This window comes from Harpia harpyja, chromosome Z, assembly GCF_026419915.1.
Source record: "Harpia harpyja isolate bHarHar1 chromosome Z, bHarHar1 primary haplotype, whole genome shotgun sequence".
Lineage (NCBI taxonomy): Eukaryota > Metazoa > Chordata > Aves > Accipitriformes > Accipitridae > Harpia > Harpia harpyja.
Genome location: NC_068969.1, coordinates 23,362,391 through 23,389,788, shown reverse-complemented (window position 1 = coordinate 23,389,788; position 27,398 = coordinate 23,362,391). Strand labels below are relative to the sequence as shown.

Sequence of the window (27,398 nt, the reverse complement as noted above, 5' to 3'; positions counted from 1 at the left end):
GAGGCGAGAGCAGGGAAGCCTATTTACACATGAGTAATACTAATAAATATCTCTTGCATCAAAGGAAATTCAATGCTACAGCCCTTTTGTGGTTCTGAACACACAAACAAAATTCCTTGGGGCAAACAGAGGAGGAACCGTGACTTCCAATTTCCCAGGGTAATTTCAGCATCTAAGAGACCGGTGCAGAGGAGAGAAGCACAATCCCATCTGCCCTCAGCACCCGCGGTGCCCGGCTAGCTCGGGCTCGGGCGCCTTGCTACAGCTGGTTTATTGCTACTGGTTTATTGCATCATTTAAGGCAACATCATCCACACGTTTGCCGGATCCCAACCGCAGCTTCAGGGGAACAGGCAGAGCCCTGATTTTGTGCCCTGACACCAGCCAGCCATGTGGCACAGGGGCCGTGGGAGCAGGCATGGGGCTGCGGCAGGAGCAGCAAGCGTTCTTTCTTTTGGTAGATCATCTGCTAATACCCTAATGCCATTATGAAGTTTTACTCCCAATACGGACAAGAAGTATTTGAGACGTAGTCTGAGGCAGCAAGTCCATGCCTTGACAGAAGAAGGCACTGCAGCAAGCCTGCAATAGTCTCAGAGTCATGCCCAGGAAGTTTTTTCTCTCTTTTAATCTCAGCTACTTTTTAAATGAACCTCATTCAATGAACGTGGAGTTGAAAAGGCTTTCCCTTTTTCTTTTTTTTAAGCATGAGAAATAAAACACATTAAAAGCTGCAGAAATTACCTCTTACTATAGACAAGAAGAGATCAAAGGCAGAATATTACTTTAGAGTGATCCCAAAAGGTCAGCTTTTTGAAAAATCTGGAAAACACCATGCCCTCTGTCTTAATCTGTAACCCACCAAAGCTTCCGGCACAAACCAGTGTTGTGCTACCCATTAGCCTTTCTCAAGTACATTATTCCACCAACCTTTTGCAGTCAAATGATGAATTAACCAGCTGTTACCTTCACTTGTCTTATCCACAGAAGAGACACGATAGGAGAGCATGTGTTCAGCTTTCCTCCAACTGTTCGGGAAAGGGGGAGGACGTAGGCAGCTCTTATGTAAGGTCCTAAAATATAAACCAAAATTGCCTTAAATTAAAGAAGTCATCCCATTCATTTCGGTAGGTTCTAGATGAGGCTTTTTTTTCCCCATGTAATTTAAAATAGCAAGAGGAATGAATGATACTGCATTTGTTGTTTTTTTTAAGCCTGTGCACAGTGAGTCATGCTGAAGTTCCTAAAAGCTGTCTCTGATGCCATTTAATGAGTATGAATTTCAAGTTGTCTGCTTCACCCATTTTTAAGTAGGCCAACTAAAGCAAAATATAACTTCACGTGCACACACTCCTCCCCACCCACCTCGGTCTCACAATACGGGATGTAAACTGACACAGCAAACAAAAACACGAGGATCTAGAACAAGAGCAGAAACAAGTCTCTGTAATTAGCTGGAAATCTTACAGGAGTTTTGCCCTGTATGCTACTCTTGCCAGCATGTCACATCGCTGGGAGAAAAACTCACTTCTCCACGTACACAAGTGCACTGGAATTTGCTGCTGAGGACCAGATCCTGCATATTGCCATTTGCCTACTCCATAAAGTACAGCAATTATTTTTTATGCAGATCATTTGTTTTCCATAGAACAAAAAGTTCAAGATGCACTCTCTGATATTTCAGCTGAACTTGCAGACTCCCATCCTCCTAAGGAGTTCATAATAACACGGATGTCTCGTTCATGCCAACAGAGATGTTCACTTCTATGAATAGTATTCACATCATAACAATTTGCAGGACAAGACCTAACCCAGCTAATTTTTCAAAATATGAAGACTGGAAAATGGAGCATGGCTCTACCAGGAGATGTCAGTTCTCTTGTCTAAATCAGGACTGGATTCAAACTGTACCAATGTAGGACATGATCCCATTCCATGATTTACTAAACTAAAGGTTTACTTTTCCCCAGTAAAGCTGGAGTACTGTATAACCTGCAATACGCACAGGGACAGACTTCTCTAACAAATTCTGTATAAATATTTGATACAATTTTTATATAAATCCACAACATGTATCTGATTGCAGGAATGAACAGATCAGCACGCTGTAGTCCAGCATGGGCATTTTCAAAGCCTCAGGTTGACACCTGTGTACATATATTCAGTATGATGGCTGGACATCTACAGTTATTCTTCTGGCCAAGGAACTTAATCTTAAATTCCTGTATAAGTACCAAAATGAGGTGCTGGAGAAAAGAAGCTCCTAACTTGCTGTTCACCTTTCCTATTTCAATTGGAGGGGTAGGGGGTGGGGGAATAAATTCAGTTCTGTCTTTACATTTCTAAAATACTTGTGAGATGCATGAAGTCAACAGAGCCTGCAGGTCGCTCAGCATTTTTGCAAATCAGGCCATGGTGTCATATGTTGGAGACCAAATGAGTCATACAATAACAGTACGCATGGCCATAATTATTTTAAAGGAAGGAAATTAATCTGTCATTGGGGAATTAATGCAGCGAACCGACTTTCTTTCATGAGAGCTATAAGCAGCGTTCCTGTACCAAAGCCTGTAGTTACACTTGATATTAACAAAACGTGTGCTGTCACCTAGTAGTTAGTCTGAACAGTAATTTACCCTTCGCTCGTGGCCTCGAGCAGCCTCTCATGGGTCCCAGCTCCAGGGAAGGGATGAGGACTGAGGGCAGAGCCCGGGTGCTCCTCTGCTCCAGGCGGTTCCAGGGCTCCTTCCACCCAGGTGAGTAAACACAGAAAAATGAGAAATTAGTTAATTACCATCAGTGGGATGCAAACGTGTAGCGAAAACATTGCCTAAGGGGAGCTGCCCCAGAGCAGAGCGACCTGATGGAGCACCCAAGCGTGTGACGCACCCGATGGCTCACGGCAGAGCGGGATTGCCCTCACCAGCATTGCAGAAACTAAAAATTACAGCTATGAATTTCTGTAACAGTAAAAAAAGGATTTTATACCCAGTTTTCCTCAAGCCCAAAACATGTTTTACATGGAGCAGTTACCCACAAAGCTGCACCAGACATCTTTGCAGGAAAACAAAATCCAGTACAATTTCTTACAGCATACAGTGTTAATGCAGTAAGTCTATGTGACTATCAACTCCAGAGATTTCTCAAAGCAGTTACTGGTAGTGATGAAAAGTGATCTTGTAAGTTATGTCAAAACAAAACCATGGTTTAAGCAGTCTGTGTAAGAACCGGTGCTAATGACACCAATGAATCTGGCTGTGGCCATCACACTGTTTTCAAAAACTGAATTGAATCAAGACATTTATTGACACCAGATCGGTGTGTTTGCCTCAACTGTGAACAAAAATTTGGCGTGTCCTGAAAACAAGCTGGCTGCAGCTTGACAAAACCATGTGGTTTCTGTACAGAGAAGTTTTTTTGCTTCCTTCAGAAGGGGTTTTCTCAAGGAACATGTTTCTGAGTTGTTTGCACAAGCCAGCCCAGCTGGCAGGATCACACCATTCGTTCGCACGACGTTATTCTTTGAGCAAACACTCCTACTGATGAATACATGCCTGCTTTTCTGAGGAACCACAGGAGAAGTTCTTATCATCAGCTGCTAAACTACAACTCTGCTGATGATGCCCTTAGAAGAAGCGTAGGTGGCTGCCAGGAGAGCAGCAGCTTCCAACCAGCAACGAGTGACGGTCGTACCTCTATCAGCAAACAGTGTTTGAGCCATTCCTCGCTGATAAGGCGGGTGGCAGAGGCCCACTTTTCTGTAATAATAAGATATTTAGCAGCAATGTACGGATGAAATGTTTGTGATTGCTAATAAGCAGAGCAGCTGCACTGAGCATGTCGTGTGTGCTGCATTCAGAACCTCATGTCAAAGTTTTCTCGGTTTTGTTATATATTCAATATTTTGTCACTGACGCACACATAGAAACTTGGTATTTCTGAACCATTTCCACACACTCTCATTATTTCAAAGCTCAGTGTTTCTAAACAAACACTGGCCACCAGGAAACAGAAATTAAGTCCAAACCCCTGTTTCCCAGTCCTCAAGAAACAACTAGACCAACCTGGCACTCCATCCATGCTTCAGCAGAGGGTCTTCAGCAGCTGTCATCTCACTTAACATCAGAGGCAATCTCTCAGCCCTCATTTCAGCTCATTTACGTGAATTTCAGAATGCTTTGGTGAGATCATTTTCCTCATTTGATCCAAACAGGATAGGAGACGGATGTTTTTCAAAGAGATTTCAAAAGAGCCTTCTGCAGTCAGGCTGTCATGGAGCACTTGTAGTGCCAAAAGTCCTCCGAGGCAGCTCTTCTGTTCATCGCAGCCTTTGCCCCTCTGGCTTCACAGAGAATCACTCACATGAATTTTATATAATGTTTTTTGTTCTGCTCGCAGTTTCCACTGAGAGGAAGCACGCTCGGGAGGTTTCCTCCGTCTTGCTCTCCAGAGGACACCCACCTCGTACCCACCCCACAGACAACATCACACTGCCATCTCCACTGTTTCATCTGCATCTTCTGTTGCCACCCTGAGGCATCATTTTCATCTCAACAGTATTTCCACATTTCTTTGCCCCATTTCTGGTCTGAGTGAGCCACAAACCCAGACCCACGCTGCCTGGGCTTCGGCTGGCCATCAGTAACCTCACTGAGCAAGAGACCTGTTGGCTCCATCTGGCAGCAAACACCCTTCCACGCACGTTTCTTAACCGATGGAAATTCACAGTTCCCATGAGCGTGCTGGCAAACTGTGGCTTTAGTCATGAATCATATGATACATTTCAAATTTTTATTTAAAATATAAATGACTGTAGCAGGTATGGCCCAGCAGAGCAGTAGCTCCAGCAGCAGAGACACCAGTCTCGATGGCATTTCCTGATCGAGGGCACCTCTGCAAGGAAGAATAAAGATGCAGCAGCCCTGATATTCCTCCTGGGAAGAAAACTACCCATTTTAACAGTGGCCATTGAGTTCTGTAGTTAATAATTTATCTGAGGCTTAGCCAGCATTATTTGGGAAGCAGAAAATGAGCATAAAGGAGCATCAGAGCCGGTCTTGCAAAGGGGTACAGGCACCAGAGCAAAGCCTCTGTGACCAGGAGGAAGACCACAGCTCACATCATTGTGCACTTCTGTGCTGATGCCAGTATCGCTCTCCGGAGTCGCTTTCTGAGCATGGACTGACCGCAGACTAATAAATTATTAACTTCTTCTGTTTAGGAGATACCATCGACATTAATCCCAGAGTGCATTTTCAATGCCTTTGGCACAACACATCCAGGAGAGTCAGTAAAAGTGGTGTCAGTCACTCTTACAGCCCAGCCGGCGTTTGGGAGCTGCTCTCCCTCAGGTACCATAGCACAAGCAGGGCTGCGGGCACACCTGCAGAGCGTCCTGGTGTACTGGGAGGGCTGCGAGCACCCTGTCCTGTATCCCTGCATCCTGGAGGGGACGTGACCCCCATCACTGGATAACTTGTCATCGGCGGCACGGGCACTCCTTCGTTTGGGGCAATTGTTTCTTTTGTTTCTTAATACTTTTTTGCTTCTCTGTAGCTTAGGTTTCTTCTGAATGCTCAAATTACTACTCGTTAACATGAAAAAATTAATTTCCATTTGGCAATGTTACAATGAATAAATCATCACTAATAACCACTGGGTTAATAATCTGCTTGGGGCTATAGGTGCAGACCTTGAGAAATGAGAACAGAAGACCTTGAGTGGTATTCAGGACTGAAAAAAAGACAGCGACTTCCAATGTTCCTCAGCTTGGAGGAGACCAGGGAAAATTTTCCATTGCTGAATATTCACATTACAGGCGTTTTTGAGCTAATCATTTGGTTTCAGAATTTTTGCACGCTGACTGCCAAAAATAAATTACTATGAAAATGGGGTGCTGTATATGTATGAGCTGGTGTAACGCTGCACATTTTGGAGGTCAGTGCAAAAAGGGAAAACACGAGCAGCCAGCCCAGATGAGGCATTGGCCCAACATCAACCCCTGCTTATGGAGGCACCCAGCACATGGAAAGGAGGTGCAAGAATATCACAGCAGATGAGGAGGGCAGGGGGTTATCCATCCATTTAAGTGGTCTCTCCTTGATTTTTTTGCAGACTGGTTGAACTATGGAGCTCAATATCCTCTCTGAAATATTTATTACTCTAGGTTTTAGGTTTTCATACCACATAATTGCAATCCTTTTTTTTTTTTTTGAGTCCTGCACATTAGCACATCCTAATGTGGCAGGAAATTCAGCTATTTGATTACAGGCTGTTTCTAATTAACATGGCATTCTGATATTCTCCATGTGATCAGGGTCTCAGGTCCGTATTGGAAAAAGCTCAATCTCTTCACTTTAGATATACCTTTGGTAGTGACTTTCCTATTGCCAATTCGAATAGGCACACACAATTGCTTTTGTAATTCAAGACAATGTACACAGGAGTTCATGCTCTGCTCCTGGCTGTTTGCCATATTTCCCTACAGCTAATAACATTCTGTCTAGAAACAACCAAGCCAATAATTTGCACCCATCAACCTCGTGTAACATAATGTGCCAGCTATTTAGTACTGGAAAATTTATCACTCAACAAGAGTCAAGGATCTTGTACCAAGCAATACTCCCACTTTCTAATTCCTGTCATTTCACTTGCTCTACACAATTTGCCAAAACATCTCACTCCCTAGTCTCTCCACAGATTTAAGACCAACATTTGTATGTATTAGACTGGTCATAGAAAGCCAACCATAAATTTATCTATAAAAGCTAGCCACGCAATGTGTAACAGAATACTCAGACGTGAGTCATATGTACAAATGAATATAAATATTGAACTTGGACACCAGAGCAATTAGACACTGTCACATTAATGCCACCATCTCCTCCATATACGGGAGGGAAGGAAAAGGGAGGGTTTTCTTTCTGTATGGGACTCTAGCCATTTGTCATACGAGTGGTGCAGATGACCAGTAATAAAATGTGGGAAATTCATCATCATAATGAATGACCATGAATGCAATTCCTTTTCATAAAATGTTATAATTGCAGTAATTAACTACCTGATTGTTCAGTTGCGTACCGTTGCTGTTGCACATAATCCATCACAGTTTCCCGTGGTGACAGCACATTAAACACATCCTCAGCTACAAAATTCAGTAGCCTTTGCACGGCAGTGAGTTGCCAACCTAACTGATTAATCATAGAATCATAGAATCGTTTAGGTTGGAAAAGACCTTTAAGATCATCGAGTCCAACCGTCAACCCAACACCACCATGCCCACTAAACCATGTCCTGAAGTGCCACATCTACACGTTTTTTGAACCCCTATTAAACTGTAATCTCTCCAGGAAAATCTGAGGTGGAGACAAATGCTGTGACGTAAGTGCCCCAGTGTCCAAAAGCAGCAAAAGCGACTGCAAAGAACTTTAAAAAATTTGCAAGAGGAGGAGTCAGGGCCACTCAGAGCCATGTGCCGTGTGTCTGCCGAGGACTGGTGACTTCCAGGCGAGAGGGAGGCATTTCTGCGGCTCTTCTGCCATGCTGCCGGAGCTGCCGTGGGCACGCTGAACTCGGGGTCTGGTGCTAGGAAGTCCAAATTCACGTTACGTTTCATAGCCATGCATGACAAGGGGAGGTGCCAGCCCTCTGGCATGCCAGGATTACATCCAGGGGGGACCACGTCCTCCCAGAGACGGCAGCCGAGCTGGGAGGCTGCAGCAGGCACGGGCTTGTTCGGAGGAGCCCCAGTGGCAATGGGACACCGGTGTGCTTTAATACCCCCAGCATCTCTCTGCGTAAGGCCAGCCCATGTTTCTGTCCTTCACATATGGTACACGAGCCCCCGGTTGGGCACTGCCCGCGGCACGCACGGAGCTGCCTCGGGAGGCGGCTGCACGAGCAGGGGCTGCCGGTGGGAGCTGGAGGATGCCCTGCCTTGTGTGATCGCAAATACAGTCTAAATATTAAATAATAAGCCTTACCATTATAATAGAGGACTAATAGGTTTGCTGTAATGGATAGCACATTTCTGTGCTGCTCTGTATCAATACAGTTGTATTGCTCCAGGCAATACGAGCAATTAAGCTGTAATGAGCCGCTTCCTCTGCACACACAAACCTGATCCTGAATTTCCTAAATTAAACTGTAATGAATGATCCAAACCAAGATGGGTCGACAGGGGACAGCACAGGGGGTCTGTTGGGCATAAATCCACTTGTGCTTTTTCCTTGATTTCTGGGCAACACTGGGATGGGCAGAGGGGCTCTGGGGCAGGCGGGGAGGAGGGCTGAGGTATGCGTGTTATTGGCGTGACCAAACCACACCTCTGTCCCCATGCACAGCGCTGGGGACCGTGCCACCAAGGGCAGGGTGCTGCCACCGCACGTGGGCAGCCGGGCCAGGGACCGCTGCTCGCAGCCCCAGCCTCTCCTTTCCTGCATCCCCATCCACACAGCTGCGGATGCAGCAGTCCGCAGCATGGGAAAGCACAAGAGAGTTCAGTAAACATTTTTTCCTGCAGGTAATGGAAAGAAGGTCAATGGCTTTTCTGTCTTACAGAGCTGCTTTTTAGTATTTTTACAAGTATTTGAATTCTCTGTTTTCCATCCTTCCTGAACAGGGGAACTTGGTCATGCAACCAGCTGCTGCTACAGCTTCCATCTCCTTTACAGCCATGAAACTGAGCTTCATAGCTCATTCTTTGCCCTAATCTTATACACTACTTCCACCTCTAAGAGGATCTCACATTTATTCTGATGAAAGGATTAACTTGGAAGAGAGATTTTAAATATCTCGGGCTCGTGCACATCTGGTTTATTTTCCATAGTACGTCATTTCCCCGCAACAGGAGGAGTTCAACTCAAAGAAATATCCAAGGGGTAGATGATAAAGAAGTACAGATGAGAAGAAGGTTGGACAAAAGCGTACACAGTACAGTTACATGATTGCCAGGAATAAGAAAAGAGTTGATCACTGCAGACAATTAAGATTAACACAGCAAGACACTGGATAATTAAAACAGTTGTCCTTATGCAAAATTCAGCAGATATTCCCAAATGTCAACGCCAGACAAATTGCACCATCTGGTCAGCGAGATAAAGTCTTTTAACAAGAACTTTGTAGACTGAAGGTTCTTATCCATAAAAACAGGTCATGCTGGTACACTATGATTTTCCAAAACGAGGGCAATCTACTCTTCCTCTTCTCTCCTACTTCATTCCAACTTTAAAAAGCACATATGGTGCATCCCCAAAGTGATACTGTCCAAAAAAAAAATAAAGGATCTGATCTTAACTCTCTCCTTTCTTACAGTGATAATTCCCTGTTTAGCCTGATTCCAGTTGCCAACATTACCATTGAAAGACCATTTGTCCTGTTAGGAAGCCGTCTAAATAATAAATGTAATAAAAATATAACAAATATATAATATAATAAATATATATGATATATCTTAGTATATATGCTTTAATATTATATCATTATATGCTATTATGAAATAGTTTTATATTGTAAGAATAAATGTAATATAATAAATAATTAAAATATATGTTTCTTTACAAGATGCAATGATGTCTAAACTATCCATGTAATTTTGACCAGAACAGTTTTCTGATCTGTTTGGAGTATTTGATTCCTTGAAGGCCTTATTTGTTATGTCTACCTAAAACTATTCTCTGAACTGCCATTGACTAACATAAACAATTTTCCCGATTCTCAGCAAAAGTGCTCTCATGGGGTTGCTGCCTGCCAAGGCAGCTGAGGCTCGATCCTGCTGCACAGGATCCAGCCCTGTTTCTCTGAGGTTGCCGCAGGGTTTTGTCCCGCTGCCTCACACCCAGCGTCTGACATTTGCACGTGCCCTCATGTGCATCATGATTTCCAAAGTGGACTTCGGGGTGTCTCCAGGACTTCTGGAGAAGAGCTGGCAAGTTCTGCTTAGGAAACATTTTACCCTTTTGTATTTCTGTCCTTGGTTTAGCAAGAGGCAAGTCAAACGGTGGAGCCGCTGGATGCAGACCCGCACCTTCTCATCAGCCGTTACCCCTCGGACATGGTGGGTCCGGTCATCTGCTGCACCGAACCTTCTGCAGAGCCACCACACTCACACGTGGGAAAGGCAAATAAAACTGCCCTCCACGAGCCGATAACACCGTAAGACAACTTTGCTCAGCCCTCAGGACACAAAGCATCCGGGAAGCAGACCACAGGCACGCGAGGGATTTTTCCAACACTTCTTACATCGAACAGCACTATTAGAGGGGACCTCTGCGTACCCAGAGGTGCCGGCCACTCCCAGATCGCTGACAGCAGGGTCTGAAACCCTTTCGGCACTACCTGTGTAACCACACGTGAATTTTTCATGCCATGTCTGCAAAACAAGCCCAGGAACCACAGGGATCCCCTCCTGTTAAGACCCAATAAATAAGCCATTTCAGGAAAAGGCAGAGATAATCCTTCCATTTATCTCAACGCAGCTGGATCAGCCCGTGAGACATAAAACCTACTGGCCTTCCCACATCAAACATCTGTAGGTTGGCCATTCTTTTGGCATGCCTACACATAGCTCATAAGAGTCAGCCAATTAGTGACAAACATGAAGCATTTACCTGAGATGCTGATAATGCCAGGCTATCTTGAGAGAGTTGTTTGTAAGTGGTTAAATCTTCAAAATTCATTTTGAAGAGATGATGAATTAACACTACATAATAATCTCAAAGGCTGAACGTCAGGAGCACTGCAACAAAAAGAAACATCTTTATATGGGGGGAAGTTCTCTTACATCAGTATGGGTTCAGAAATCTAACAGTTTTAGTTACAGTTTTATACATAGTACTAATTCCCTTCATTATGCTGTGAAATCAAAATACCTACTGAAGACCTTTTTCCTCTCTAAAAAAAGCCTTCAAAGTAAATATTCATACACATCTGCCCATCTGAAATGAAAGGAGAATGAATCAATAATTTTCATAGCTTAGTAACCTCCCACCAAGTGCACTGTTATTTGAGATTTTTATGTGGCGTTTGTCATTATGAAATTCTGTTTAATACAAGTTTAAAAGTCAGACAAGCATGGTACACTAAGTCAAAGCTCTTTTCTAGGCTACACCACATGGCAAAATATCCATCTGTTCTCTTAACACCACATTGCAAGCTGGTACATTCATGGCAGAAAGTTATTTTCAGATATCCAGAGCACAGCTACAGCAGTGCTGTATCCATTAAGACACCTGTATATATCCTCATTTCTATACGCTGAATAATTTACTATGCATCGGAGGCCAGCCCTGTACATGGCACTGGATTTGTTACCCCGTTAGAAGTACAATGGGAAAGACAATCAAATGATGAACTTAGAGATCTGCTTCAGATAATGTAGGTGGCCTCATTTTTACTGACGCGCCTTGAGATTTAGGGTGCAGAGAAGTGGTAATTAAAGAGGCATTTGAAAAGAGAAGAGAGACTACAGGTGGTGCTCGTATTTCCAGGAGCCGGAGGGATGACAGACCACAGTGCGTCAGGAGAGTGTAACCGCTCCTGGAGAGGCTCTGGGAGGACGTGAGTATATTTAAAGATTAATTAGCGGTGCAAATCTAACTACTCTTTGTCACACACAGTCTTGTAACGGAACTGTACACACAGTACTGTGGACGAGACTAATCAGAAAGGTAAATGCCACTTGTGGCTTTTTTTTCTTCTCATGACTTTTGCAGTAGCTCGTCATGTTCTTGTCTGGCTCAACCATCCTGTTAGGCCAGGAGAAGCGGCTGGATATTCTGCATGCCCAAACTGCCAGGAAATCAGGGGGAATGAAGGTGGGGGGGATGTCACTGCAGGTGAGCAAAACATTAACGAAGCAAAGGACAAAGCCCACAGGATGAGCGGAACCTGCAGATTCCCAGGGGAAGCCAACTCCACGGTACAACATGTCAGATGTCCTGGCAACACGTCACTGCAAAACCTTGCTGTAAAATCAGTGACTCTGCCAGCACCTCCGGTTCTAAGACAGGGTGATGATTTCAGGCAGTCATCAGTGAGCAGACTAATAAATGTAAAACCCCGGGCTTTACCAAGCAGAAACTCCATCTTGACCTTACGTTTGCAATCAGATGCATTGGAAAAAGTCAGTAGTTTCATGGGCAGGTTTATGAAAGCAATGGTATGGGGGATATATATGTACATATTTTATATATATATATATATATATACACACACATATACATATATATATATATATATATCAGGAAAAGGAAAATCAGTCTCATTCAGAACCAGATGCCGGACATGAATTCATTAAGATGAATGAAGCTACCTCAAGCACCTTTGATGCCTGGAGGTTGAAAACTCAGACAATCTCACTTCTCCCTAGCATCAAAGTGCTCTATTTCTCCCCCTTAAGTTCTCAACAATAATTTATATGTCTGTGTCACATTGATCAAACCAGTCTTTGAGATCCTGTTCTTTTGTCTATATCTTCTCTTATAATCAGCTCCCAAGACCATGGGGAGGTAAGGTTTCTGGCAGAAAAGATAAAAACTATGTATTGTACTGACCTTTTTGATTAATACGTAGTAACTATAAAATCATTTTTATCATGTGAACATAATGCCTTTCAAGACAACAAAAGGGCATTTCAATTTTTTATCAAAACCTTCAGTGAGAGCATAATCCCCCAAGGTGAACTTCTTCTGGGACAACCCAAGTAGCCAGGAGTGAATAAGCATCTTATAACTTTGGTATTAACCAAGAATTGATTCACGAATCAGCAGGGATCCTTTGAAGGAGCCAGTCATTTCTTATCCCTGGCTATGGAGAGCGGTGGCTAGCGTGAACCTGTGCTGCAAGTAAATTAAGTCAGGGGCCAGCCCCATTTCAAGAGGAGTTCAGCCCGTGTGGTGCGCAGCAAGCTGCAACACCTTCGGTGCCATCAGCCCTCTCCAGCATCAATCCTTTCCCTGCCAAAAATAGCTGCGTGAACGAGTACTACGTGGATTTACAGCACATCCAAAAAGTAAACAAATACGTGCGAGCTCAAACTAGCAGGAGAGGAGCAAGCAGTTCCTCTGCGAGTGGGAGCCGTGCAGGGCGCGGGAGCCTGCGGCATGGGCTGGCAGCGAGCACAGGGTGCTGCCACAGCAGCAAAGCTGAGAAGGTGAAGCTGGGACGCAGGAGACCTTTTGAGCAAGGTTTGATTTGCAGGTCCTTCGTGCTAAGCTGGTAAAACCGTCAGCAGCGCTGGTGAAGTGCACGGGGAGCTGGATGAAGATGGGCATGATTCGATGGGCGTTAAGGCAGGCAATGCTTCGGTTTGCACGCAAAACCTTTTGAGCAAACTCAGGAGCACTCTGGATTTTCTAAATAACAATGTTCTCAACTATACCTCCACTGGGCTTCCTGTTCTGAAATCTTTCACTTGAGCCTAATAAAGTAGATGCTAGTTAGTAGTTCTGACTATGTACTAGACTCTAAAAATATGATAGCAACCTTCCATTTCTCCCACAGTACTGCATGAAACCTGTTTCCCAATGTTTACCAGGTACACAAATTCCCAGCAAAAATCACAGAGTTGCTTCCATCGATTTCTATGGAAACCAAATTAATACATACAAGGCACAATCCTACTGAGCATTTAATAATCCAATACACATTAAAGTTTGCATAATTCAAAAAAATACATTTTAAATCACTCATTGAATTCATGAGTACTCAGTATCTATTAACAGTTCCCTAGCTGTTAATAGATAGGAGTTAACAGATACAGAGAGAAAGCAGATCACTGAGGGAAAGGCATAGCATAGAGGAGACGCAGGGAAGGCAGCCAGGGGCCACAAGCGCCCTGCATAATGATACATATGCACCATTAAGCTCTGTGCTGGCACAGTATGTATTTTGAACTGTAAAACATGAGTATAGAAAAGGCTTGTATTGCATTAGTGAGTTACAACTCTTTTGCTGACCTAAGTACACCTTTCACAGCATTTCCCTTCCATGGAGAGATGGCACAGGCTGGGGCTGGAGCAAAACTCCAAGAAAGGACTGGTCTGTGATGGTTTTTTCCACTCTGGAAGATATTAGGCAATTACTCAGAGGTGGGTACAGTGTCACGGTCCCCAAACACGGTGCTGTTCTGTGCAGCAATAATGATTCTTTTAAAAAACGGGGCAACCTTGAAAGTATCCAAACTGCACATCTTCTGTCACATTGGCTGCTATTACAGTGAATTGAAAAGGACAAAAGAAAGCATCCAAAGCACTTCTGTTGCCAACGTCTCCCGTTACCTCCATCCCTGTGCAAAGGGGCTGAAGACAAATTCCCCAACAGCAAAACCTGGAGCTGTTTTTCTGCAGAGCTTCCCAGGCTAAGGAGAAGCTCCTTGTAAGTGGGGAGAATTGACTTGTACTTTTAACCAACATCATTAATCTCTGAGCTCCCACCAAGCCACATGAAGTCTCTCGTTCACATCAAATGAACGAACACGCCTGACTAACAAAACCCACAAGTTAAAAGCATTATTATCTCATCAGAAATACACTGATTAGCGCATCAGGACTCAGCTCCTGGTAGCTGATCCTCCACAACAAGCTGGAGAGAGCAATGCTTTCTCTTTGCTGCTTTGTAGCACACAGCAGACGCTTCCCACTACTTAAAAGTTGCTCAAAATTAACACTTGTGACCTGAGACCCACCAGACGGAGGTTTCTAGCTGGAGAGGGGCTGTGTGTACTGAGGCATGCTGAATTCTCCCAGACACCAGAAAACTCTTTGTCTCTCTGAGACTTACCTTCCATTTTGATGCATCATGACTATATGAACAGAAATGCACAGACCTAGCTATGTGAGGCTTTAAAAAGTGACAATATTTTAAGGCAAAAGGGGCCTTTTAATAATATTTTTGAGCACAGCGTGGCTGAGATTCCAGGCTGTCGTAAGAAAGCAAAGATCCTCTTTTGGTGGAGGGCTATAAAGGGCACTATGTCAGACAGTATTTTGTCATCTCTGTACCCATCAGCCTTCTAAAATCAGCGAGAGCAGACGATATGGAAAGCAGATATAAAACGAGGCCATGCCGGATGGTCTGTAGGTGGAGGGGGTGGAAAGAGGCCCCAGAGTATTTGGACCCTCCCTGGGGGTTTCTCTGGTTAGAGGGTGCTGGGTGTGCTGGAGCTCCCAGCAGCTCCCAGCGTAGGGAAGGAGTGGGCTGCCTCTCGTCCCGTCGCCTCCTGCGCCCCGAGAGCCATTTCCAAGTCTCGCCCACTCAGGGGCATAATTATGACGACTTTGGAAATCATTCCTCTCTGCCCGTCTCCATGCATAATTTCAAATCAGCCTCCCAGGCAACCAGCAAGAAGAGCTCCACAGAGAACTGTGGCAAGCTTTGAAGTTCAAGTCTCTGTTCCGTTTCCAGAATGATTTTGATTTAATGATAGATGCATACTCTGCCAGAAAAGAAATTTCATAATGGAAAGCAAGTTATCTGGGTATAAATATAACCCGACTGCCGAGCTGCAGCGTAGAGCATTCCCCGGAGAACAGGCAGGGCTTTGGGCCGAGCTCAAGTCTGGGGCCTGGAAAATCTACTTCTGTCTCCTTTTCCAGGGCTATAAGGGTAGCAAAGAAAGGAATAACCTGAGCACAGCTGTGAACCGAAATGTTTGTCTAAGTTGTGCGAAGCACAGGTTGATGCCAGCGGTTGTGCAGCAGTCAGCCTGACCTGCAAGCATTAACCTGCCCCAGTTTTAATTCTTTCTGAGGACTGCATGTGTACGTCTCAGTTATTCAGAATGTGGAATGCCTGTAAGATGTCAGCAAATCATTTAATTGCTCTTATAAGTTACTTTTTATTACTGCTTCAGTAACTATAAATTCCATCTGGTAACATCAATTATATTAATATAAGCACCCTCAGTTTACTCATTATAATTAAAGCAACTCTTAAATAACTAACTTAAGAAGAAAATGCCTTTCTTATGCTAAGTAAAGCAGAGCTTGGGTTTTGCCTCTCCTTAGGCATTCAGTCACTTCGTTAAGCCATAACAAAGTACACAAGGCTAATTACGAGAGCAGTAGTTCTGAGAAGCACAGCCTTCCACTAATTTAAAACGCACTGAGCAACCAGAGTCAGCAGAGACTTCGCCTTTTCTAAAGACATTTTGCAGCCTCCACCAGGTAGATCACAACGAAAGGTGTTAAATGGGCGATTTGGGTAGTCATCAGCCACTGATGGCTTTAACTGAGAATAGGGCCACGATTATTCAGATCACGATGATTATTTAGGTCACGTTTACGTTAAGGGAGCCTTTCCATTCCCTTTCTTGGGGACAGTTTGGGACCATTATCTTTTTTAAAGGACTATTATGAAGCAAACAAAAAGTTCTGGTGGAAGTTGCAATGTCCAAAGCAAGCAAGGGTTAGCCAGGCTTTGGGTACATTTTTCACATCTGTCATTAATTCTTCAGCTCATTTCAGTCTCGCTTCACCCTACCCTGGGGCTGGAACTGGGCTTATCGACTTTTTTTTAAACCACTTTTGCAGAGGTGAGACCACCAGCTCATTTTGCCTCTGAAGCCAGATTTGAATTGTAGAATCCAGAGCTAAAAGGCTGGTGCTCCACAGTCAGTGCGCAGTATCCTCTCAAAAAGACTTACACTCCCTTTTCCCCCCACACATATACAAAAACATTTTTCACACTCTATGACTTTCTGGTTGGGCTATTCTTGCCTCTTATCTGGGTTTCCAAAACCTTCACCCTACCCAAAGTCCCAGGGACCACAGGCTTGCTGAGGAGCTGCTCACAGATTACAGGACAACTGAACTTGAACAAAGCCAAGAAAATGAAGCCGGATCTTTCCTTCTGCTTGCATGGATTGACATTATTAGAGCAAATCCCCAGATGATGCAGGAGGAAAAAAAAAAAAAAAAAATCTGTGTTCTTCACCTAAGCATCAGTACCTCTTAATTTTAATAGCAATTGAAGGTGAAGCTGTCTGTGAGAAATAAAGGAATTTTTTAGCATGTACTCTCATAGCACTTGTGCAGAGCCCACCAGCTGGGACAGCCAGGGACATGGCCATGCAGGGAGAAGCCCCTCTGCCCAACGACTTGCACGCTGAGGCACACGGCTGGCAGGCACCACCAGCCAGAAGCATCGTCCTCGGCACCCAGCAGAGCCCCGCCGACCCTTCCACACCCCTCGCTACTGCCTCTCCCTTCAAAAGCTCCCCAGCCTTTTCTTGAGGACTTCGAGAAGCAGAGATCTCACCAGGCTTACTGCAGCAATGAGCCCGCATCACCGTTTGGGCTGTGTGCCTGCTTTCTGGTTCCATTGCTCTGGTTCCCATCACCACGCTGATTTCTGTCAGAGGGCTGGGCCAGCATCACGTCTTTCATGTTCAGCTGTAATCACCTTTGATCAGCTGAGACTAGAAAGCTCCTTTAATCCATTCGGGGGGAAATAGCCTAAGAAACTGAGAAACTACTGCAAATGGGCATCACCCAGCTGGTCTACACAAGCTGCCAGAAACTGGCTGGGAAGGAAACTCCTCTCCCAATTCCCCACTTTTTCCCCCACGCACAATTGTGTGCAGCTGTAACTGCATTTGAGATGTGCCAGTGTAAAACCCCCTTCCCTTATCTTTAAAGATGTATCTTCCAGTTCATGCTTGTGGTGCTCATATTTATCTTAAATAACACCAGCAAAATGAACTCACCATGACTTTTGTTTTTCAGATACAATATTCTTGTCAGCAGTAGAGTGCTTAAGCGTTCTTTCCTTTCACACCCATTAGGCTGGAACAAGCTTTAAAAGCATAAATAACCTTCCCCATAGCATAATGAAAGGCCTTATTACAGCCTGGGATTAATTTTTCTAATCTATTTACAAGCAAAAAGTCAAACTCGAATTTGACACTGAGGAAGGAAGGCAGGAGTCATTATCTCCAGAAAGACTCAGGAAAATGGATGAGCGTAAACATATGATAGTTTTGGACCCTGACTCTGTGTCCCAGCTTCTAATTAAAAATTATTCAGCAAAGCCCTGCATTGCAAACATCATTAGCTACAGGAAAAATGAAATTCCTAATTCCTAAGCAAAAATGTTTTGATCTCAACTATTTATTTATTTTTGAAAGTGATCTTAACTGCTCAGAAACGTGCTCCATTCCCTTTCCTTCTCCACGCAAGAAATCTGCATTATCCTTCTCTCACCGCTGGATCAGCGGGACATAACCACACACGGAGCAGAGTTTCTCCTAGGCATTGCACGCAGGGGCCCTCGCAAACCTCATCTCACCGCCCACAAAGCCCGTCTAATTCCCCTCATGCCAAAGGCAGCAGGAGCCCCGCTTGGCCGGCCGCGGTCCAGCGCGGCGGCTTGGCCGGACAGCCCCGGCACACGGGCAGAGGGAGGGGATGCTGCTGCACGGCTGCTGCACACACGCTGCTTTAGGCGAGCACCCAAGAAAGGGCATTTTTGCAAAACAAATCTCACCCCAGAGATTTGTTAAAGGGCTGGGTTTCTGCCTCCGCATGCAGCACTCGGCTCTGCGGTTCCTGCGGCCGTGCCTCCCTCTCCAGCAGCCCAGGAGCTGTAATTGCTGCTGGTTGTCATTTCATCAAACCTTGCTCCGAGCAAAAGTTAATTGATGTGGGCTTAAGGTAGCCGGCAATATCTGCTGGACAGCCCGCACGACGGCTGCGAGCGCTGCTCGTTTCTGTTGTGGGTAACGATGCGGACAGCCTGCCAAACGGCTCTGATGGAAATCATCTCATGGAGCATGAGAGGTGTCATGCTGAGCTCCAGCTCAGGCTGCGAAGCTGCAGAATACAAAATACGAGACCGCTACTGGTGTTTTTCTAACTGGGTATTTTTGTCCTGCGTTCATGACAGCTTTGCTTGAGTCTGCGGGATTTCACCTTGCGATGTCTCAATCCGCTGCGTTCCCACGTCGTGTCCCCCAGCCCGTGCTCTCCAGAGGGTGCAGGGCAGGGGCACAGCACCTTCCCTTGCCCTCCAGCAGCCCTCCCAAGGCTGGGGCACGAATCCTGCCAACACACACACACCCCTACCTGAATATCAGAATTCCTGCTATGTTTGCCATCCTAAAAAATTCCACGTGCCCCCATGACAGGGATGTCAATGCTCCCTTTCCCCTCCCGTGTGACACTTAGGCACACCCATAGAGCTTTTCCCACTTATTTCTCCGAACTTTACTTGTAGGACTTTACTCCTAATTGTATTCTTGGGAGGAAGCCCAGCAGGGATTAGCATTTCTAGCTGCATGGCCTCTCGGGGCAAGCTCAGACCCCGCCAGGTCTCTGCCCCCAGACAGCATGAGCAAAGCTGCCACCGCCAAGCGTGCCCATGCAAAAGCAACCCTAACTCATTCCTGGTCAGGTCTGGAGGGGAGTGCTCTGCAAACGTGCCAGTGAATAACACTAAACAGGTACCGAAATATACTATGAACAGGGAAAAAAAATCGTTTTATAAATATTACTCATTTTCTTCAGCTGCTGGTTAATAATATTGAATTTTGTCCTGCGTACAGTCTTCACTGCTACTTAAGAATAACGCACATTCTTAAATACCTGAGAGAGTGCTTGATGCTTTGCCCACTAATAGCCAAGGACTGTAATAATTCTGGGATAGTCCAGCAACCAAATAAACCAAACCCCCTGTTTAATAAGCCCCCTCCCAAAGAGCACTCAGGGGTATGTTCACAGCCAGAGCGGGGCTGCACCACTTGATACACTTACTTGCATTAATACTCCTTGAGTAGCTGACTACAATCCTTGGACATCAGAGGGAGTCAAGGTACAGGGATCGTATGTATTTATTCAGTGTGTTAACTGTATTTGTATGTGTTTATTGCATTTATGTGTATACTTAATGTATTTATTTAACTCTATGAAAAATGTGCCAGGAGATTTTTCAGTTTGTATCCATCTCCACCAAATGTAGCTAAAACCAGACTCATTATGAATCCTGCATAGAGCACTGCTTCCATTCGTACTGAAAATTGATGCTGCCAAAATGGATATTATCTTATTTCTGCCACAAGAATCATATGAAATGATGTTGCCTAACAAAGCAAGAAATAAATGTAGTAGGAAAACAGTGTCCAGTGCTCCCAGAGTTGGCAGTGTAGCCTGTGCAGAGCCCAATACACCATTGTATACAATTCCTACCGTAAGAAATACACAATATGCCACTTATTTTTATACCTTCAGGCAGAAGGATGTGGCTACTGGGAGCACGGAGGGTGGAAGTGCATCTCGTAGTAAGCTGCATTCTGTGAGCAATCTAGGGAATCATATATTAATATAAACCAGTTGCTTTTTATATTCTGCTTTTTAATACAAAGAATCAGTTTTTATGCATTTGAACAGCTGATCTTTGAAAAGGATGGGAGACGATGGCTGGGTCTCAACTGCCTTTTGCCTGAGAAGTTGAAATAGGGACCATGAAGGAAGACATCCCACAGCTCCAGCCGTCAGAGCTTCTTTGCGCTGTCACTCGGGGGAAATCAAAACCCCCCTCAGCTGGAAAACACAGCCCATACACAGCACATTGCTCATCTCCCGCGTTTCTTCCAAAACCCACATTGCTGCCGATACTGAGCATTTTGGGGGACCTGAACCACACAGAATAGACTAAAAAGCACTAATCTACTAAGACAAGCAAAACCATAAAACATCCATTTTACAGACTATGGATATGTGCTTACGTGGGATCTCCCTCCTCCTGCATTCCTCAGGCTCTTATTCCCAAAGAATTCAAGTACCTGGAGAAAGAGATGAGGACTTCAGTAATTAGTCCTCTGGCAGTCATGTTGGGTTTTATTCTAAATAGCTCTTGCGATTCCTTAATGCCAAAGAAAGGAGGAGGGGAAGAACAAAAAAAAAAAAGAAAAGCAGGTATCATGAGGATTTTTATGTCCCAGACTAAATAAACATGCAGGATTATAGACACTGCCTGAACCGAACAGGTTTCCTGCCTGGGGCAAGGAAGGAAAGGAAGGTGAAAAAACTTTCTTACAGCACATTCAGTGGCATAAATCGGAGCAGCTTTTGGGTACAATGTGTTTTTTCAGGCACCACACATCTCTGTACTGAGTATTGACTCTGGCCTCACCGCTACTTTGCTGGGCATATAGATGGGAGTATTGAACTGCTGAGCCAGTTTTCTGGATTTACTACAAAACCCATACTTTGAAAACTTCATCCCTACTGTGGGCATAATCAAGGGATAATTAGGACTTAGTGAAGCCTACAACCTTTCTGCTCTCGATCTTTCTCTGCTTTTCATAGAAGAAAAGAGCTTGCACAGCATGCCAAACTCTTTTCCTTTATTTTTGTTATCACCTTGCTAACTACTTTGTGGTTTCCAAATCAGACCACAAAAAAAAGCTCCCTTTCCACCTCCTCCCCACACCCTTTCCAGAGCACAGTAAAACTCTGCACCAGATTTCTTATGATTATCACTTTTTCACTTTCTAACATGATTATCAGTAAATGGCTCTCAGTAACTATTTGAAAACATTTTCAAAGTTTACTTCTAAATTAAGATTTATAAAGCCCATAAAATTCCTTTCCAAAATCCAGACATCCATTTATGAAAACAAGACACTTCTGAAATAGCCTGTTATCGCTATTTATGTCTTCATTTTTTGACTTCACAGCTCATTTTTTTGACTTCTCTCCCATGCCAGCCGAGAGAACCAAGCCCAGCAAGCAGATCCAAACGCTGCGGGACCGAAGGAAGCAAGAGGACCCAAAACTTCAGCCCTGAACACGTTCGTCAGATTAGCAGGGCATCATTACATCTGAGGCAATATACCTTTCCTCTCTGTTGGGCTTACTAGCTCCACTCGGCGACCCAACACACATGTTGGTGATTAAAGAAGTGGTATCGGGGTGCAGGGGTGCCCAGGAGTTAGGAACCCCCAGACATCGAACTCCAAGGAGTGCAGCCCAGCCGCGGGCAGGCGCAGATGCTGCGGCATGCGGGAGCGCAGACAGAGGCATCCTGGAGCAAAGGCAGAGCTATTACCCGAGCAGATTGCGTCGCTTTACACGTGTCCTTTCCAGCAATCCTCTCAGCTATTCCAGCCTGTTAGGATGGCTCACAGGGTGTTTAAACAGTTTGGCTGTGTCCTCTGGATAATTATAATGAGCTACAGCCTACCAAAAACCCCCATAAAATGTGATTCTACTCGTGCTGACTTATCTGACTGCAGCACTCATCCTGTCTCCTGGGAATACTTCCAAGAAGTAGGAGACCTCTTGCCAAAACAGGGGAAAAAAAGGAAAAGGAAGACAGTCGTCATTGTTCGCTCACCTTTCTGTACACCTGCCTACCTGACACCTCCTACAGCCTGGGGAAAACCCACTCCAAGTCACAGCAGTGCGCCCCATGGCAACACAACTGCCGTTTATTACCAATTAAATTCCTGCAAAGATCCTTTTGGCCTTGCAAATACTGAATGTAAAGTGACTATAAACGTGAATTATTAGCCTTTTATAAGCCTGAGCTCTCCATATCTGCAAGTCACTTCTCTGACAGCCGCTGCCGCTGGCAGATCAGTACACAGGTCTGGGAGGGTTTGCATTCATTTTGCTCCCCGTGCTTTTCCGCGCAGGGCTGGATTTTTGCTCGGGTTTGCTTGAGATGGCTGCTCCATCTGCCGGCTCCAGAGATGGGATTGCCTCCTTCCCCTCGGCAGGTGCAGGTCCCCAGTGCGGGGCTCAGCCCGCTGCAAAGCACCAGCTGCAGCATCTCCCCAGCCTGGACAAAATGCGCATCTTCCTCCCACCACAGTAATAAACTTTAGCAATCCTCCTGGGTGGGTGGTTACGCTGCGGGAATGGGGCTCTGGAGGCACTAGAAACAGTGTGATTCCCCACGGGGATGAGATTTCATGAGAACTTCACTCCCACCCAGGCACTGCTGCTTTGGGAGGAAATTGTTTTTATGAAACAATCACTCAACTTAACTTACATTAAGAAACATATTAGCAGGCTCTGCTGCTCCCAAGGTGAATTGGACATGAGCTTTCCCATGGTGTGCCACCTGCTTTTAGCCAGGGACCCAGGAGGGACAAGAAAACATGGGAAAAGTGCGGGATACTGTGCAGTCATCTCATACTGCAGAACTGTTGTGGTTTAACCCCAGCCAGCAACTAAACACCACGCAGCCGCTCACTCACTCCCCCCCACCCAGTGGGATGGGGGAGAAAATCAGGAAAAGAAGCAAAACCTGTGGGTTGAGATAAGAACGGTTTAATAGAACAGAAAAGAAGAAACTAATAATGATAATGATAACACTAATAAAATGACAACAGCAATAATGAAAGGATTGGAATGTACAAATGATGCGCAGTGCAATTGCTCACCACCCGCCGACCGACACCCCGCCAGTCCCCGAGCGGCGAATTCCTGCCCCCACTTCCCCGTTCCTATACTAGATGGGACGTCCCATGGTATGGAATACACCGTTGGCCAGTTTGGGTCAGCTGCCCTGGCTGTGTCCTGTGCCAACTTCTTGTGCCCCTCCAGCTTTCTCGCTGGCTGGGCATGAGAAGCTGAAAAATCCTTGACATTAGTCTAAACACTACTGAGCAACAACTGAAAACATCAGTGTGTTATCAACATTCTTCGCATACTGAACTCAAAACATGGCACTGTACCAGCTACTAGGAAGACAGTTAACTCTATCCCAGCTGAAACCAGGACAAGAACTGAAATGGGGAGCAATTTAGTTGGCCGGGACCAGGAAATGGCAGAAAGATCTTTCTGCAATGGCAGGGAACACCCAAGGACACATACAATGCCATGGGACTGGTCAGCAGCACATCCTGTGCAGTGGTGTAATCCTATTATTATTATTTGTATTTGTATTTTTCTAGAAGCAAACGTAGACATGACATCCAGCTGGGGACAAGGATGGCATTGTACTAAGTACAAGACCATCATTAATGGATTTGGCTGGCAAGGCACTGAAAAACAATTCATTAACAATCCCTATCACCATCATCCTTGGCCAGCTATAATGACTATATTACTATAGCATAAAGAGCAATCCCATAGATGCATGATATATGAAGTACAAAATGTGTTTTCCTAAACATCTGTGAGGCAGGCAAGCAACAAATTAACTTGTTGTAATTAAGTCTGATAATGCGATGATTTGAGCATGACCTTTGTAAAAAGGGCAAAAAAAGTCTACCGTCATTCATTAATGTTATTAAAGCAGTTGAGCTCTACTAAATAGATGTCCATCAACAGTACATTGCCAAATTGCTACACAGGTAGTCTTAATTAGTGTCTAGCAGGGCAGGTCACGCTACACATGGGCTATATAGCGAAGAAGAGTTCAGTTTTAGGCATTAAGAACTGTATTGATATCAGAGACAAGATAACACCTTCACCAGTTTGTCACCCAAATCCATACGGAAACGGCTGGGGTGACCCTCCGCAAACACCCCTGGGACAAATCCGAAGGAGGCACGGGGAGAGCTGCAGCTTGGAGCGATGGGAAGTAATTGTGGGAGGGAAACAGCGTGGTTTTATGGAGATGGCACCATCCATCAAGCGACCAAGCACAGCCAGCACCGACCCGGGGCAAACAGAGCTGCCCAGATTCAACAGAAAAAGCCTTTGCAGGAATTCTTTACATTTGCCTTTTCTTAAAAACAGATGGGACTTTGTTTAAGCATGTCACAGAACATTTTAAGAAGAGCACAGAAACTACCTGGACCTCTCCTGTTTGCTGCTCTGTGTGGAAGGTGCCGAGGCTTCGGTAGGGACCCTCCGTGCTGGCTGGGGACTGAGACCCACGAGGAGCAGGCAGACAACCCAGCAACACGTTATACCTGTGGGAGCCGTGAGACCACCCGAAAATGGTCTGAAACACCTGAAATTAGGCCAGCAAGGCACCACTTCATCACCAAGCTGGGTCTTGATGCTCCTGGCTGCCCTTCTGTGCCAAGCCCTAGCACACCACTTGCCAGCATAGCAAGAAAAACAGACGGTGTAAAAAAAGCCACCCCTGAGGTGTTGCTTCACAGCTCAGTTCCTCATCTGTGGTGCCCAGGGCTGCTGGCGGGCTCAGCACCAGAAGCCGAATGCATGCAGAACCCAGCCAGAAACCATGGCTTGCAAAAAATCAGGCACCAACAAAAGACGCGACAGACCGGTTTAATTAACAGCAACATCCTCTCTACGTTACTCAATTCTGTGGGACAAAGGTGTGACTTAAATAATTTTTAATGGGTGAATAACTAAGGAGAACTACAAAGCTATTAAAAAAAAACCCCTTAGCTGTGCCCGCACCCCGGTGCCGCAGAATTACGATCCGCAGCAAGCACACCACGCCGGGGAAGCAAAAGTTGTATTGTGAGACAACAAAAAAGGAGCGCATTAAATCACTCCTGTGCTGTGGAGGGGTGCAGTGGGTTTGTAAAGCCTAATTTCTTAAAAAGTAACTTTGGCTGATAGAGCGGATACGTGGCCGCATGCCTCCTTGATAGGAAAGTTCTCCCCTGTCAGTGTGATCTAATATTTGTTACTCGCTATTCCTCTTCTTTTCCTGTGGCATTTCAGCGCAGGGCCAGGGCTATAAACAATAACAAGGGTTTTATGGCCAAACTTTAGAGCGCTTTCACCTTCTCTACTGCTAACTTTTTTATTTTTTTTACGGGAGAGGGAAGGAAATGAAGGTGGCAGCATTTACAACACAAACACAGCACTAAATTCACCTGAGAGCTGTTCCTGCAGGGATGTGGGGCTGGAGTCACAAGTGCATCAAGGTAAGAATGAGGCAACAAAAACAGCAAAAAGAAATTAATTTTGCTCAAAATGAGAAGAAAGACATTCTCTAGAAATTAAATAGGTTCACATCCTCAGGTGTAAAAAAACCGCAACTTGTAAAAGTGTGCTTTGATGTATAAAACTAAAATACATCTAAATTATTTCTAATTATTAAAATTATAAATATATTTTACTGTGTTAACATAAACAATACCTTACCCTAGAGGGTCCCTTGGAGGTCTAAGTAAGCTAATTTTTATTATCCTCTATTTTAGAACAGTAACAAGCATCTGCTTTCTAATTTGCACAGCAGAAACACGACCAAGGCCAAGAAACTTGCTCCTGCCTGGGAAGCGCCAGATCAGCTCGAGCTCCCAGCCACCTCCCTGAGGCCGAGCCCCGGCACCTTCAGCACAAGGTCCCCGCTCCCACTGGGCTGGGGTGCACGGGGGGTGCAGACCCTTCTTTCTAATTTAAAAGCAAACCAGGCTTCAGCTGGTTTATCTCAACCCATTTTCCACCACCGCTGGAATGCCCAATTACTGTGCTGTACCCTAACAGGAGGTAAGGATCCCGCTTGCTTTTTGCCTTGGAAAAAAATAAAGAGAATATTGCAGATTTAAAATATTTTTTCAAGGCTGGGCTGTGCAGGCTTTACCCACCCCAGCGCATGGGGAGCTGCCAGCAAGGGGGGTCTCGGCACAGGCGGGCTCAGCAGCGGCACCTCCGCAGGAGGATGCTCGACTGCATCGCTCAACATTTAATGGTCCTACGTACAGCACCACTGCCCGTAACCAGAACGACCCCCGCTGAAGCATGCAGCAAACTCCTCACTTCGCTGACTTTCATTACAGCAAATTTCCAGCGACAGCCAAGACCCCCAAACCACCTCATCTTTGAAACAGCCAGAGGCTAAGAGGTAAAATACAAACATTGTCAAGACAGTTTGGTATTAGCAGTCTAACATCATTATAGAGCTAAGTGCTAGGGAAGAAATCCAATGAGCCATCTGCAGAAAGAATAGGTATTACACACCCCTAACAGGCATGGCCAATAAATATATTTATCAGTTTAGAAATGCTAAATGAGTCTATGAGTCTGTTCCATTTCATTTCTCTCACAGAATATTTCTCCAGATAAATATAAGGATGTTGAAAGCTTTTCATCTTTGCAGCTTGTTAGGAATCTAGATTTAAAAAAAATTTAAAAATCCAAGGGTCTCTGCAGGGTTTTTTTCTAAGGCTCACTCACTGTGGGAAAATGCACACGCAGCCCTTTGCTTTCCCTTGCTTTCAAGTTCGTGAAACATCTCCTGAATAAGCTTTTTTGTTATTATTAGGATGCAAAATAATTTATGAAAAGAGGGCTGTGGACATACACCCTAGTACAGACAAAATATCTCCCAGTTCTTACTGAGACCTATCCTCAGGCACAGTCCCTATCCTGGCAAAGAAGTGCTGTTAATATAACTATGGGTTTATTGTACTCATCCTCAAATTCCCACCACTTACTTTGCTGTTATGTCAGGAGCGAAAGAAGCAGGTATTTTATGGCTTGTGGAGGTACGATGCTGGGAAATGTCCCATGTCCAACGTC

General features: G+C 44.9%; 1 long non-coding RNA gene across 1 annotated transcript; it reads right to left on the bottom strand.

Moving 5' to 3' along the window:
* Window positions 1–705: 705 nt before the first annotated feature.
* Window positions 706–27,398, bottom strand: LOC128137005 (uncharacterized). Its single transcript, XR_008233534.1, has 4 exons — window positions 27,314–27,398; window positions 10,608–10,735; window positions 2,637–3,758; window positions 706–1,073 (listed from the first exon to the last, which is right to left on the bottom strand). It is a non-coding gene; the product is annotated as an uncharacterized LOC128137005 (long non-coding RNA).